The sequence below is a fragment of the Mauremys reevesii genome, linkage group 5 (genome assembly GCF_016161935.1).
Source record: "Mauremys reevesii isolate NIE-2019 linkage group 5, ASM1616193v1, whole genome shotgun sequence".
NCBI lineage: Eukaryota > Metazoa > Chordata > Testudines > Geoemydidae > Mauremys > Mauremys reevesii.
The window spans coordinates 113126631-113143469 of NC_052627.1; the positions used below are offsets into that span (position 1 = coordinate 113126631).

General features: G+C 40.5%; 1 long non-coding RNA gene across 13 annotated transcripts in view; it reads right to left on the reverse strand.

Annotated features, from left to right (window-relative positions):
- The window catches only part of LOC120405505, a 92543-nt gene that overhangs the window by 49318 nt on the left and 26386 nt on the right, over positions 1–16839 (reverse strand). For 9 of the 13 annotated variants that reach the window (XR_005598606.1, XR_005598608.1, XR_005598609.1 and 6 more), the window contains 2 exons: positions 13605–13692; positions 11931–12015 (listed from right to left, as the gene is read on the reverse strand). This is a non-coding gene — a long non-coding RNA (uncharacterized LOC120405505). Of the gene's footprint in view, positions 1–186; positions 463–11930; positions 12016–13604; positions 13693–16460; positions 16688–16839 lie in introns of all 13 variants that reach the window. The other 4 variants (XR_005598610.1, XR_005598616.1, XR_005598612.1 and 1 more) reach the window with 3 other exon arrangements.

Below are 16839 nucleotides of genomic sequence, written 5' to 3' on the forward strand. Positions count from 1 at the left end.
GCTCACTGCTGATTACCAGATCTGGAACCCATGCAATACAGATAAAACCCAACCAGAGGCTACTGGCAGATGGAACACTTTTATCTTTTCCAGGGAGATAAACATGCATACTTGGATGGTATTCTTTATTTATAAGAGCAAGTTAAGTCAGTTTTAACACTTATATAATCATGTAAAACATGTTACCTAGTAACTGCTATAAACTCTCCTTAGTACTATTCAAGCTTGGCTGATTTACTGTTTTTGTTGTTCGTTTTTTTTTCTTGATGTTGAATTAGATTGGAATTTCTTCATTCCTGGTGATGCATGAGGTGATACTCTTTCAAAAACACTTGAACGTATGTTCATTTTCTGCATCTTGAAGACAACTGCTTTTTCTCAGTCAAGGTAAGATACCAGTATTCCCCATGGATAGGATTTCTCCCCTTATTGGCTCAGTTCTGCTGGTGTTATCATTTGGAACTGGAGGTAAATGAAAATAGAGTGAAAAATGTCTCACTATTTTGCAGGCTTCTTCCCTGTTACTTGTCACAAAACATCTCTAAAAATGGCAGCTGTGCATCAACTCATGCAAAATTTTCATAAGTGCGATCAAAAAAAAAAATAGAAAAAATGTGTTTTTGGCAAAAATATTATTTTGATTCTGCAATTTATTTTTTAAATTGTTTTGCTCAAACCAGAGCCCATTTCCACTCCACATTGATTCTATTTTTGAGCAAAATCCCATGGAATTTCATTTAACTCCTCTCCCACAAAACAGATCCAATAAAACTGCAAAAAACTAAATGACATGCAATAACTTTGAAGTGTCAGTATTTCCAGGCACAAATATCACTGTAACTGCTATTTCTTAAAAAACATACTGTCCAACCTCATTTAGACAGCTCACAGTACCACCATCACAAGTTATTTTTTTCTCTTTTACAAGTCTCTTGTGATGTTCTCACTGTAGTAAGACAGGATAACTTGCACATTAGTCATCTCTTCATTGGGAAATACTCTGTTGGTTTAGCTGTGACATGATGGATCCAAGATCTGCTTATCTGATCATTTAAATAGTCAGACAGCAATGTGTTAACCCTTTGAACAGCATACAACATGGAAGATATAGAAATAGGTATACTTGTCCTCTGCTCCTAATCCCTCCATTACCAGTGATCACTTCCCCTCTGTCAACCAGCCGGCACAGAGAAAGCTTCCATGCTCTCCTATCCCATCCCTAAGGACCTATCCATCACACTACTGACCTGTTGTGGCATGTCTTCTTGAAGGCTACAGTAGCTAGATAGTATACTCCCTCCCCTTCTCTTGTAGGGTACTTTTTAGACATTGATCAAGTAGGTCACAACTGATCTGGTAGGTCACTATCTGCTCTGTTCCGTGAGGACCCATGCCAAAGGGCCTGCTGAACTAGGGTTGCCTCCAGGGAATTAAAGATTAATCCTTAATTAAAGATTGTCATGTGATGAAACCTCCAGGAATATGTCCAACCAAAACTGGCAACCCTATGCTGAAGTGACCACTTAAAAATATTGGGTTTCCTTAAAAAGTCTTCACAGAGTGCAGAAAAAGCTCAGAGAGTGAGTGAAAACACTACTTGTGGTATTAGTGCTTCCTATGTAAAAGGAGGGAGGGAGCTCAAATGCTCTGTGCTTTAAGTATCCTGCTCTGCATGCTGGGGCATAAACTGCAGAGACTCTTCAGTCATGCTAATCTCTAAGGGTCAGATTTTCAAAAGAGCTCGGAACCCAGAAGCTGCCACTGAGAACAGAGGGAGCTGCTAGGTGCTCAACACATTTGAAACTCTGGTCACTTCCAGTTGCCTAACTGGATACTGAATTCTTTTGAAAGTCCAACCCTAAAGCTGCTCAATATGAGGGCCCATGAAGGTTGTGGGCCGCTGGTCTCCATAAAGTGGGAACACAAGAAATAATAGAGCCAGGCTTGGGACTGGTGATAAGTCAGTGTAAAGGTTGGATAATTAGGATAAACATTGGGGATGAAATCCTGGCCCCACTGAAGTTAATGGGAGTTTTTCCATTTACTTCAAGAGGGCCAGGAATTATCCCTTGATATTTTGGAAGCATATCTAAACTGACCCTTTAGTTATTTACCCATAACTAACACTTATTTCAGATACTGCCTTCTGAATGACTTTGAAATTGGAAAGCTACTTTATTTATTTTACTTGGCCCTGCCAAAAAACACCATTTGTATTTGGTTCCTTCAAGACTTGGGAACGTCTGTTTTCCATAAGCAATATGCATATTCAGAGGTAACAAAGACAGGAGGCACTAAAAGACCACACACAATGCTCATGCCATTATAACGTTGTGAGATGATGTTTTTATTCAGTGGATGGACTTAATTTTCTGACACGGAAAACATTGAACGGGAAATACCTGGCGCAGCTATAAATGGCACCATGCCAGGAGTGAACTGGGTGCAGCAGTGCAGAGAATGGAGCCTTGCTGTGCCCAATGGAGGTTACTGTTACAGGAAATATTGAAGAAAACTGGGGGGCAGGGAGTTGAGAGTAACTGATGAAGAGGAGAAATAAAGATTGCCTTGTCTTGCTTGTTGTCACTTGTGCTATGTGGGTCAGATACATTTGAGTCATGTTTATAGCTCTCTCATGTTTACCATACAGAGGAAGAAAAGGTAGAAATCCATTAAGGTAAGAATTAGAGACACAATCTACCCTGAAAGAGATGCATCATGAAGCTGCTTGTTTCCAATCCACACTTTGTGTGTGAAGTTATCTTTCCTGACTATTTGGTTTATGCTCTGGATTTATGCATTGCTTCTTCTTCTAGAGAAAATAGAACCTCTCTAGGCTCTGAGTCTAAGATCTGGCACTATATGGCTTTACACATACAATATCTCCCTTCAGAGGCTAATTACATGCAGACTTTTATTTGAAACAACAGATCAAAATCAGATCTCTTTAGAATGGTATTTATTATTTATAGATATTCATAAAGAACGAGTGCAGAGAAAATACTTGTTGAAAATAAGATAACAGAATTTCTATTGCATTTAGATCTGTCAGTATAGGAATCCCAAAAGGTATAAAAACAAGATAGATTCATGAAACAAAGTATAACAAATTACAGACAAAAAATAAATCTTATCATTTCTCTCTCTATTTTAGACCTAGGTCCTGATATTCACTGTGCACTAAGTCATCACCCTTCTTTCCCCCTCTGATTCTCTGTAAACAACCATTTGACATTTAAGATTTTTCCCTGTACACCTATTTCCTGGAAAGTTAGATGGACAGCTAGCTTAGATCAATTCCTATTGGTCATTTCCAAACAGCTGAGCATATACAAATAAAGCTGTGATGACTCTAGTATGCTTTCCTAGCTCTATATATTGCAATTGTCTGGCTCTTTAAGGTTATATATCCTCCCTACGGTATCTCTTTTGCTTTAATCTCTGATTAAGTGATGATATCTTAATTGAAGATTACTTACAACAGGAGGCAGTCTTTGGTTATATGTTAATATTCAATTGCCCTCATTATCAATATATCAAACAATACATGGTTGTTAGGCCAATCTGTGCTAGCTAGGCTAGAAGAAAATTAGTACTCAGTATTGCCAACTCTAAGTAAACAAAAATCATGAGTCAGGCTCCAAAAAATCACAAGACTGGCTTAAAAATCATAATATATAATGAATGTTGGGTTCTTTAAATTTGCCTTGTGGGTTTATTTTATGGTGCACTTGGTTAACATTTTTGCAGGCTTGTCTCCACAACCATTAGTGTTAAAAACATTTTTTTTTAAATGAAAGCTGAGATTCTCAAGTAGTCACTTAGAACTGGGGCTTTAAGAAAAACATCAAATATCAGAAGACTTGCTATAAAAGCATGATAGTTAGTAACACTGGTTACCCCTAGATTACTATTTATATTGCAATAACAACTAGGGGCCCCAATCAAGGATCAGGGCACCACTGTACTAGATGCTGTACGGACAAGTAGTAAGAAGACAGTTCCTAACCCCAGGGAGCTTATCATGTAGATGAGCCCAAATGAATTAGCAGTTTACACAGTCCCTTAAAATTACACTACTACAGGCTTTCACCCAGAATGCCGCAACATTGGAAACATCGTTCACCTTTACTGAAGAAGGTGAAAGAATGCACCACTACTAATTGACTTGTGATAAATAAAAGGCTAAAGAATCAACCTGGTAACTTTGATAGACTGTGTAACTCTCATGCGAGATGAGAGGAAGTGGGGGTCAGTGTGGAGAAAATGGAAAAGCATTTGCTAGTGTGGATAGATTCAGCATTAGAAAGGGCCATTAGAACATGTCAGGTGGTGGAAATGGCTCTAGAACAAGATATCAGCCAGTTGACTGTGCTCATATCTGCTTTAAAATAAAAAGAAGTACGGAAAAGAAGCACAGAAAAAAGGCTTAAAGGAGCTCCACTCACAAATATGGCAGTGTAGAAAGTGACTGGCAAGGTCATAGTGCGAAAGCTTGAAGCATTCCACTTATGTACTGTTAGTCAGAAGGGAAAGTCCATATCCCTGGCACAAATAGGCAACATTAACTACAGCAAAGTGGAGTGGTTGATCTTTTAATTTGTTATGACTATCCTCATGAAAAGTGGATTGTGCAAGCAAAAATTTTCACTGGACTTCAGTGAGCTTTGGATTGGGCCCACACTTCCTTAAATCTTGATCTGAAGGAAACATTTGCTCTGAAAATGATTATAGCGGTGTCAGAATGAAGATGAGGGATTTCATATCCGCTGCTCCCTAGCAGCACTCCCTAGCAGCACTGCTCTTTGGCATCTATACTGCCAAACACTCCTCTGCTCGCTGCTGCCTCTAGAATCCCATTAGAGGGCAATTCCAAGTTGTGGTGGTAGCTTACAGGAAAATTCATGCACCTTAAAGCTTAGCAACTCTCTTCTAAAGATTCATCATTGGCTGAGACAACACTTTAGGGTACCTGTCTCCCAGACTCCACCCTCTTAACAGGGACCCTGATCCGAATAGACGTTTCACAGGTCTGGGAAGAGAAATAGTGCCATAGAGGCCGCTGACCTTCTCCCATGGGAAAGGGGAGTTCATACAGGGAGGAGAGCCTTTGCATGCAGAACTTGGGATCACAGTCTCCCCCAAGGAGCTTGAATTATCTTTCTGAGTAAGAAGAAGGGTTGGACCAAACCTATCAAGATTCAGACCTGTGGCTCTATAGTTCGGGTGTAATAAAACTAAGGTGACATCCTAGGCCCAGTGAAGTCAATAGCAGATTTGTCATTGATTTGACCCTGATACTTACCCATCCAAGTCACTCACTTTGGAGATAATGAGCTATTGACTGTGTACAACGTTAATTGAATAAACCAGACAACTATTCACGTATAAGATCCAGATATTACTGTAGATTTCAGTGCAAAATAACTATACTGAAGCTCAGCTTTTAGGATAATTGTAAAATTACTGGTTTTTCTTTCTTAGGTTACCTGTTATTTTCATGTTCTTGAGAAGCCAGAATAGGTTTTCTAAGTTACTTTCACTTTGAAATCTTTGATAAGTGGTTTGCTGTTTTCAAATGACCAGTAATAAGTGTGAATTTTTTAAAAAACTGTATGAAAAACATTCATTTGTAAAATAAGTTAGGGGCTTGTCTACACTTGGAGTTAACTCCACATGTGGACACTTACTCTAGAATAAGAGTGCGTTGTTTCCACTTTCAAACTGGTTAATCTCAACAGGAACAAGGTACGTGCATTCATTATGAGTGTCCACCACTGGATTGAATCAGGAACAACTCCAGGCGGAGACAAGCTCTAAGTTCCAGTACCATTTCACGAGTGCCTGAACAATTGTTTCATATGAACCAGAAACTGGAGGCAGGAACAGCCTCTCTTTATATGTTGGTAGAGGCAGGGCTGGCTCCAGAGGTTTTGCCGCCTCAAGCAGCCAAAAAAAAAAAAAAAAAAAAAAAAGCTGCAATTGCAACGCGATCTGCGGCAATTCAGCGGGAGGTCCTTCACTCCTAGTGGGAGTGAGGGACCCTCTGCCGAATTGCCGCTGAATACCTGGATGTGCCGTCCCTCTCTGGAATGGCCACCCCAAGCACCTGCTTGCTATGCTGGTGCCTGGAGCCGGCCCTGGGTAGAGGCCTTTGTTCTTGGCTTTGGCTAGGAGCTGAACTCAGCCTAACATTAGGTAGGCTCTTTCACTTTCAACTTTTCACTCAACTTTCCTGTGTGCTCTCTCTGCAGGCAAGGCAGGCAGTAAAGAAGAAGGATTCCAACCATTCAGTTAACAAAAGCATGATGAGCCTCTTGTCAGTCAAGCCTCAGCCTCCCGGACTTGGACATAGTCAAATTCAGTCTCTTGCTCTTAGATCCCTATAGAAGCCCCCCACAAATCTGGGCAATCTCACTATTCCAAGCAGGAGTTCAGTTCACTTCTGAGTCTCTGCTGGTGTTCCCCACCCAGGTCTCACCACCAGTTGCTGGAAGCAGCCTTGGTAAGCTCCTTCCACAGTGGAAGACCTAGCTTCTGGAAAGCCATTGGCTTTTCCAGGTAATGAGAAATTTAAACAAACCTTTTCAGTAAGTTAGAATGTGCCTGGTTTGCTACTGGTAAATGGACCTTGAAGTAAGAACAGCTTGTTTATATTGGTAAAATTTATTTTTAGGAGTTACTTTGACTGCACAAATATTGTTGTACACTTACCAAACTTTAAATTCTAGAGTGGTCCATTAGCAATATGCAGAGAACCCTTTCTACAAAACTCTGTTAAAAAGCTGTCCACCTTTCCCACGTTCCCTTTGCATTATATATGCATCTTGCTTTGTCTCTCTCCTGGTGCATGTTTATATTTTGCATTTAATTGATGTGCATCTACAACACAATATGCTTCCAAATAGGATTTTACTAGGATGTAACTAATTTTAAGATTTGAAACAAGTTGTGGTCATATTGACTCTATGGGACAATAAAACTAGGATTAGAATGTAATTAAAGCTGAGGATAAAGAATGAGCTCAGAGTAGTTAGATGGGAAAAGTATAAACACATCAACAGGATGTAAGTTCTCTTTCTAACTCTTTACCAAATTAACAGTTTTTACAGCAATTACAGTGTGTGAGGAATTCCTGATTAAATCTTTTCATCAAAGATCAAACCCCCAGTTTACACTGGCTTATGAAAATACTTTCAATTGTTATTAGCAGACCTTAATTGCACCAATATGCTTTTCAGTGCTTAGAAAGGCCTTTGTTCTTCAGAAATAGTAATACAAAGGTAACAGCAATACTTTAGTGGCTTTTACTGCTTGGATGCAAAATGTCCTTAAGCTTTAAAAATCTTCTCTCTTAGAGATACCATCTTTTGCCTGGAGCTAAAGGAATTAGGGGATATTTACATGATTTAAAGCTAATTTTATAGCATATTATGTTCCTCCTCTGCCATGGAATCAAATACTGGAGGATTTGATTTTTTTTAAATGTAAATATTGGTAGAATGTAATAAAAATATTGTTTGTATTGGAAATTTTCATATTAAGCTGGAAACAATATGCACATATTTGAGTCATGTATCTTGGTGGTCAGCAACATGAAAAAAACAGTATGGAAGCTCTGAAAAGATAAGCACAATTGCATCCAAATGTAGGCTGCAAGAAAAAGTAGTGTGTGCTACTAGTATCTATGATAGACACTTGAAATAATGTAGAAGGTGAAATTTGAGTTCTAAAGCCTGGTTTCTTTGGCAATGGAAAACAGAGCGAAATGTGTGATAGATGAAAACTGGATGCCACCAAAATCTGATGTATGTAAGTCTCAATCAAAATAATTAAGCATGATGTTTCTAAACTGGTTACCCAGCATCAGAGTCTATGAACAAAATGGGAATGATCTAATCTTTAGGTTTGAAATAAACCCATAGAAAAGTGATTGCCTTTATTTTGATTAACCTTTAACACTTCTTAAAGACACATTTTGAGAAAGGAAATAAATGAGTCAGTCTAGCATTTGCTTATCCGGGTCCTAACTGTTCCTTATGTGGTGGTGAATGATAGAGAGTAGAGGGTTGATTTAACAGCAGTATTTCTAGCTAGTCCTTTTAAATTTATTGTTTGTATAAAAACAAATATGAAGAGCTCTGTAGTGTTTCCAGAAATAGTTAACAACATATTATGGCTCTCCATTCAAAGTGCATTTATAACTATCCTCTTACCCTTTTGTGTAAAAAGTTACTATCCAATGGGTACTCAGATACCATGGTGATTGGCACCATGGTCCCAATCCTGTAAAAATATATGCACAGGTATCTTTCTCCATGCAAGTAGTATTGCTGAGCTCAATGGCACTACTTATGTTTGTAAAGGTATTTACATGAATAAGAATTTTCAGGGCTGTGGCCTGTATAAAAACCTAGACAGAGGACAGCAGGATAGTAAGTCTTCAATCAAAACACACACTAACATTAACTGAAATTGCATAAGGACCTAGTAAAGACTGCAGGAACTGGCACTAAAATTAATCTGGTCATATATGCATTTATTTTGTGTTTCAACCCAAGTACCCATACACAGGGCATTGCTGAAGCAGTAAGAACATGACTGATGAGAAGATACTTTCAAAGTATTAGTATTTAGGACTTGTTTACATGGGGCATTAGTCTGCACGAGAAGGGTGTAAATTCTAGTATGCACCAGCATATCACGCACTAACTGGTCTGTGTGGATCTTTTTGGTATTCATTAAAAGTTTCTAGTGCACATTAATATAGTCCCATTTCAAACAATACTACATTACCATGCACTAGGAACTTTTAGTGCATGCCAGCATGGTTCACACGGGCCAGTTAATGCACTACACGCTGGTGCGCATTAGAATTTATTCCCCACAGGTGTGGACTAACATACTATATAGACAAGCCCTTACTCATTCCTTTGTCTGCTGTGTTTCATTTTTCTGGGTATACAGATAACTCTGGGATTCCCTACCTTGTGATGAATCTCCCACACTGCCTTTATGTCCCAGAGTCATTTCCCTGCCTCCCTCCCTCCCACCACTTAACTTTGCCCTCATTGTAAGGAATTTGTTTTAGGTTTTGTGACTGAAAATGTGATTAGAGTCATATTTAATGGTAGAAATATTTGGTCCTTCAAGCATGTTTACTTGATTTGACTAACTAGATTGACATACAAGCAATAGTGTCACTGGCATACAAGCAAGCAAGTCTGTATCAAAGTAGTCTGGGGATCATTGTTTGAATAAACATCAAGCGTGCATGCTGTAAAAATGTGACCAAACAGCTGTTTCTTTGAGTTAAAAGTTCTTGTACTTAATATTAGCATTTTCAAGCCACAAGCAGTACACTTTTAACAAAATATACTGCAATTTCATAGCTGTCAAATATCCAGGCAAAATCTGAAGTTGAGTCTCGACCTTGTGTGATTTGAGTTTGTTTTGAACAGCAAGAGAAAATACCCTGCAGATCTTGTTTGACATGAAGTTCTCATACACTTTTGACTTTGCTTTTGTCATGAACCTCAAGGCTTTGCAGTATAACAATTTTGGCTTCTTTCAACAAAATATCCCTTTACCGTATAATTTTTTTTGCTATTTGAGCATGTTTGCACTTTAATAATGATACTTAACACTTGCATGGCACTTTGTCTCTTCAAAGTGGTATTGAGAGTTTTGCCCAAGTAAGAACTAGGTAAAGACTTGAGGGCTTTTCCCCCCGTGGTGACTTAATATTAGACAAAGTGATTTTAGGTGTCTGTTTGCAAAGTATGTAACATTTAAAGAAACCAATGCATTGAAATTAATTTCTACAGTAATCTTTATATGCTGTTTGAGTTTGCAAATACAGTTGGACTATATTTAATTTTTTTTAAATTGTTGCTTAAGAAAAGTTACCACAAAAGCACATTGTTTTAAAAGACAACAGAGTTAGCAATAGCAAATAGAGTTCAAGTGTTTTGAAATAAATTACAGTCATAACAATATCAAAATATTGCAGACTTGCAGTTTTCAGGACAAACACAAGAGGGGGCTTCTAGATCCTGTTCTATCTTTCCTTTAGATTGCTGCTATAGAACCTTTTAGCAAACACTAGGCTCAGAAAACGTGTACACTGGCTCTGGTTCTCCTCTCACACCAATTTTACACTGGTGTAACGCCATAACTTCAAAATGAAATTTCTTCACTTTTGCACCAGTGAGAGTAAGAACCAGACTCTGCAAGGCTAATTTATTTTCTGGCTGGGAAAATTCAATGTGTTGAAGTGTGTGTGTGTATGTGTGTATCTATTTATATATTAGACACCACAGAAAAGTCTTTGTGAACATTGGGCATAGCCCACAAAAGAAAACACAAGGCAGTTAAATCATTCCACACCCCATTTATAGTCCACTCATCCATTTCTCTTCTCAACCCCAACTACTTCCCTTCCACCACTTGCAGCCCACATATCGCGACCTCCAACCAAAACAACCAACATGCACCCTTGAACTTTGGCCAGGTTTACTGGTTATAAGTGCCTATGTTTTAATGATTACTCTATGGCTAGTGTGGCTTTCATGAATTACACTCTAAGTGATTCTGTATGTGGTTTTCTACTGGGGTGTGTAAGTAAGACAGTGTCAGACTGCAAATAGTAGCTATAAGTTATATTTCTTGAATGTTCAGGGAAACATCTGAATGGGTGATGATCTGTGTTAGTGATTGCTCTACATTTGGTATTAATTTTTATGAGGAAATTACAGTATTGAAATCTGCATGTGCTTTGGTGTATTACATTTATGGATGGAGTGAAGGTTGCACAGTGATTGTTCAGGATGTCAGCAGGGTATATGGGCCAAGAGGGGGGTGGTAGAAGCAGAGTCTGAGAAGGGAACTGATTGTTGGAGTATAGATGAGGTGTTGAATGTCTTAACTGGTTGTTTTCTTGCTTCTTACAGTTTGCCTTGGTGGGATATGTGGTCTGCCCACTAGGGTGACAAAGTTTTTTGGGGGAATTTACCAGATATTTAAAAAATATGTATCAATATTAACAGTTATAAATAGCTATCATTGGTTACGTATTATCGCTTGTATGCCTCCATGCAGAACCCCACAGTCCTTCTTGCCCCAATATAGAGCTTTGTTCCTTTACCTCAATGCCTTAATAGTTCCCCTGCTCTCTCCCTGAAGCCACCTGCTTCCTTCATTCCTCCCCATCATGCCCTATTCCACAACATGTTCCCCCCTTATCTTCATTCCTTATCACAATTGCTTTTTAAAATGTTGATGAGTATCAAGATTTGTAAATAGTCCCCGGGACATACACTGATGTTTGAGAACTGAACGTGGTAGGGAAGTACAGGGCACGATGGGGAATGAGCACGCGGGGTGGCGGGAAGAGCAATATTGGGGACATGAGGATTGTGCTGGTGGAGAGGAAATGCAATACTGGTGTATAAGTGGTGGGTGAGGGGGCATAGAGGGAAGACGGGGCGGGGAATATAGGACTTGAGCTAGGGGGGGGGGTATAACCCTTCTCCCAAGTGTTGTCTGCAGCAACAAGGGCCAGGTTCAATTATCTAATGTTTCCTTCTGAAAACTTAAATAACATTGCTCGAGCCCCTGCTCAGAAACCTGGGGAAACTATATGATCTCCCTTGGGTGACCCTGATGAGCAATACTTGCCCCTACACAAGCACACAGTCCATTGTACAAAACCAATAAGACTTACTGGAGGAAAAAAGGGCACCAAATAAACCAGGGAAAGCCAGTAATAATATATCAACAATATCTGTGTGTATGTAAGTGAGACTCCCCAACCCTAGGTGTCTTGGCAATGGTTTTAAATAAACTCATCCACTTGCATTGTGAGCATCCAGTAAAGTAATGTGATCCTAAAATAGCCACTTCCCTCCTCCCCTTCATCCCCCACTCACCGTTTGTTGTTCAGGGTTAGCAGAGTCCAGAGTTCAGACAGGTCCACCTCCAGCCCCTAAGTTCTGCTCCAGGGGCCTCTACCACCTAACCCAGATGTAATGATTACAGCTTTAGTGATTACTGTGTAGGTGGAGTCCTTACTGGAGATGCACAGCTATATTGTTGCCCTTTATGGCTTCAGCAAACGCCACCTCAATGCCACCACCCACCTCAAAATTGCCTCTTCTGTTGGTCTTCAGAAACGGATCAATGGCTTATAGGATCCTGAGCAGAGTCCTGGGATGCACTCCACCAGAAGACAGACACTCCTTTCCCCATCTTTCTCTATTTAGCTTTGTCCAGGCTCCACTACCCAACCATGCCAGACTGGTTTTGGTTAGGGTGAGTGCTTACCCCAGAATCATTTGGTGCAGTTCTCCTGTACTATCATTACCTAACAGGGATGATACTGTTTTATTACTCTCATATTTTAAACTTAAATGACTGTTGACCAAAAGGCCCCAAACTGTTACATAACAAAGATGCAAGTAAGACCTGTGTCATTCAGTCATTTTGCGTTGCTCACCAGCAGATGCCAGCAGAGAGCTCCCTCCCATATGGAACTTCTGTCCATGTGGGTTCTCAAGTAGCTCTGGATCACTCCTTTCCCTGTTTACCAACAGGTGTCCCTAGACAGCTCTCTACTCTCTAAGGCTACAGGGCTTACAGGAAGAATTGGAGAGTATAGATCCCCACTGTGACAAAGCACCTGTGGTTCTTCAGAGAGACTGGTTGTTCTTGATGTGCGTGGTGGAAGGAAAGGTAACTGAGGATGACAAGAGGAACTGATGTGTGGAATGTAAATGGACCACTGAATGACTTAACTGCTCATTTCTGTACATTTTATGGTTTGTGTTGGTAGGAACCTTACCTCAAAAATTAACACAACTATTTGTATGCACCAAGTGTCTATGAAGCTAGGACAAAAATGTATACGTCTCATGCTACACGGTATAAGATTCTTGAGAAATAAGGCCAGGAAGAAATTGCTGTGCCCAATGGTACAGTATCATGGAGGAGTTTATTCCTTTGAAACATTTGGCCTCTGTCATTATCAGAGACAAGATGCTGAACTGAATGAACCATTGATTTAATTTAGCAATGGCAATTGTTATGTACTTAAAGTTCAAAATATTATTTCTTCTCCTATCTTGAGTTAACTCTAATGAAGTACATTGGACATCTCAATACATTTTAAAAGTTTCTTTCCAAAGAAAGCACAACAAAGTAATCATCCAGAAAATGCTTCTGAAACCCTTTATATTTGTATATTTTCAACATGGACTAAAACATCTGAAATAGGAATCTGTCTCCCAACCTCCTCCCCAAATACTATCTTTGGCCCATGAATTTCAGAACAGTCTCACAGATCCAAAGGAAAATAAAGATATTCTTTACATGTAAAAGTTGAAGTCATGTGGCAGGCCAAGCGCTGTTAATTTTCAGGTAAAAAAAATTATTTTAGCTACCTCTTAAACATTCAAGTCTTTTATTCTCAGCCCTATATAGATACTATGTGTCAAATTAAGACCTGGTGTTACTCCACTGAAGTCCCATGAGTAGAGTTACACCCACTTTGTACCATTTCTGAATTTTGCCTATTACTTGTTTGTAACTAATAAACTATTTCTTACCTCTAATAATTGCTCTCTTTCTTATCTCATCCTTCTTGATCTCATAGTAGACTATGATGAAAACACTTTCTCCTCTATCCTTGTTGGACTTTGAGAAAAAAAAAAAAAAGGATGACTGTACCAGTCTCCTACCTAGTTTGAATTTTCTGGGACAATTTGGACCCTTCCAAATCCACAACATTTGCTCTTTAGATCTATTTTCATGAACCCCAAGAGTATCATATCTTTTTTCTCCCTCATTGTTTTTGTTAATTTTCATTAAAAAAGATCAATAAAAAATACAAAAAGGTAAAACAACGTACAGTTTTTATGTGTTACCAAATACCACACATTTCACAGGATAGCCAATAAAATGATGCAGTTATGCAACTTTACAACTTGTCAATGCTGCAAGACCAGAGAATGCAAAATCAAACAATATTACACAGCCATAGGATGGGGGATAACAGAAAAAAAGAAGACGACATACAGAAATAGGTAAGAAAGGGAAGGAGGGGACCAGGGGATGGAGGTGGGGACAATGGGAAGAGGGAATGAAAAAGAGAAGAGGTCAGGTGTAATGGAAGTCTGGCATTATTTAAAGGAATATCATATCTGGCAAGGATGATATACCAACATCCAGAGTGGGAGTAAGCGATGTCAGAGGCAGGGAAATTATCCCAACTCTCCCTTCAGCATGGTGCTGATGCTTTACCAAGGGTCTCCTCAGAGCCTCCTCTAACACATCGCTGTGGGGGAGGGGCAGTTGTCAGAGGGTCTCTAGTTCTATCTGCCTGGAACTCTGTCTTTGTATCTTGCTTTACAATCATCTCTAAAAACGTGTGTGATACAAGGGACCCATTTTTCAGATATGGCAACTTTAGGCCATCTTTTGTCTGATCAGACCTTGCTTTTGAACATTTATATGGCACTTAAGCGGCAATAGGGAATTTGGAGCTCCTGTTAATGACCCACTAATGGAGAATTGGGCTAGTTTCACAAGGGGACCTAAGCACCTAACTGCCCCTTCAGGTGCCACTGGCATTCACAAAGCCACTGTTCAGCTGCCTTTGGTACCTCTGGAGGTGCCTAAAGTCCCTAAGCTCCTAAATTGCCATTGGTAAAGTCCCCTAGGTGTCTGAGTTTGTTCCTGTGGCCAGGTGGGAACCCACCTAAGTCCTGACACTGCCCAGTATCTCATCCCCAAACTCATGCCTAAGCCCTGGTGAGATTCATTAGCTAGGCATTTCCCCACCTATCTTGCCTGTGGGGCCCTATCCAGTAGGCATACTCAGAGCATATCTACTCTGCACAAAAGCTGGCTGAGGAAGAGGTACTGTGTACTTCTCACCCTTTATACCCAACAGCTCAGTGGTTAGGACGTTCACTTGCAATGTGGGAAATCCAGGTTCCAGTCTCTAGACTAATGAATATTTAAGCGTTTTTTTTTTTCAGACAGAGTGGAACAGCTCCAACAAGAGAGATTGGGAGAGCAGGGCTGGCTTTATTAACTGCGAAGCCTGATTCAAATACCTGGCGGTGGTCTGGGGCTTTGGCGGCACTTCGGCAGCAGGGGGGGTCTGCTCCGGGTCTTCCACGGCACTGAAGACCCCCGGAGTGGACCGCCGCCAGGTGAGTAAAAACAATAATTAAAAAGGCACCTAAGGTGCGGGACCCGATTTCGGGGAATCGGGCGAATTGGCCTAAAGCTGGCCCTGTGGGAGAGCCTCCTAACCCCAGAGTACCTAAACCAGTGGTTAAGATGCTGTCCTGAGAAGTAGGTGAGATGGGTTCACATCCCTATTCCAGCTCAGCCAGAGTGGGAATTTGAACCTGGATCCCCACATCCCAGGTGAATGCTTTCAATATAAGGGAGGTATAGGTTCCCCCTCTGCTTTTTGGGAGAAAGGCACCTAAGCCAGATAAGCACTATCTCCAGGAGAGGGTTCATGGCTGAGAATCCTCAGTGAAGGGAGGTGCCTCCTTAAGCCTGGTCTACACTGGGGTGGCGGGGAGAGGGGAAATCGATCTAAGTTACGCAAGTTATTCACGTAGCTGAAGTCGACGTTCTTAGATCTCCTTACCGCGGTGTCTTCACTGTGGTCAGTCAACTGCTGACTCTCCCCCGTCGACTCCGCCTGTGCCTTTTGCTCCGGAGTACTGGAGACGACGGTCGAGTGCTTGACGGTCAATTTATCGTGTCTTCACTAGACGCGATAAATCGACCCCTGCTGGATCGATCACTCTGGAGGTAAGTGTAGACATGTCCTAGATGGCTAATAACTCCCTGAGAGATGTGGGACTTAGGCCCCACCACCTCTGGGCCTTTCCTACTAGGTAGCTTAGGCAGCTCCCCCTCAGCTTGCTGGCTTCTGTGAATCCCTTTCTTAGGCACCTAATTCTCTCAATGCATTGTATAGGGAGCCTGAATGCCTAACTCAAGATTAGGAATTGCACTATGCAGCAGGGTATCTAAAAGTTAGGTGTTGCAGCCCTGTGCGTTGCAATGCTTAAGTCTCTAGCCCTGTGTATTAAGCATGCTATCTAAAAATGTATTGTTTTTCTGGATAGATGTACAACGTCATATGATGGACAAGGGTATTGCTAAAGTATCTTTTATCCTGAAGTGGCCTGTACTAGTGATCTGATGCTAATACAGCCTCAAAAGCCAATCAATTCATAACAGCACAGACCTTAGGGGGAACAACATGTGCTATGAATCTTTCTGCTGGTGAGTAAAACAACAAAGAAAAGATGCAATCTCTCTGGTAAAGGGAAACAAATTCATCTGCCTCAGTCTAATCTGGAGATGGATCAGTTGTGGAACTCTGCAGTCACAGCCTTTCTATGGCAGAAGCCTGTGCAGTTGTCACTCACACTGATGCAATAGAGGAGCTACTATGACAGTTCCAAGGCTGTGTGTTCACAACAGTAGTTCTAGCTGTATTTCAAGCATTCAGACTCTGAGTGGGAGATATTTCTTCAGTCATGAATCTTTTCCCCTCAAGTTCACAGCCAGCAAATTCCTCATTCACGTCAGCATGAAGCATTCCTTCCAATTTCAGATACTCATTCAGTTCAGGCTCCAGGAATCAGTTCTCCAGCTGTACAAAGGGCACAACAATTTCTTTGAAGTACTACACGCTGAAAAATTCTTCAGCCATTATTATATCAAGTTGCTCGTCTGCTAGCAGCACATCGCCATAGGGAGCTTTGGGCTGTGGAGGTGCTATTGGATCCAAGTCCAGTGTTTAGA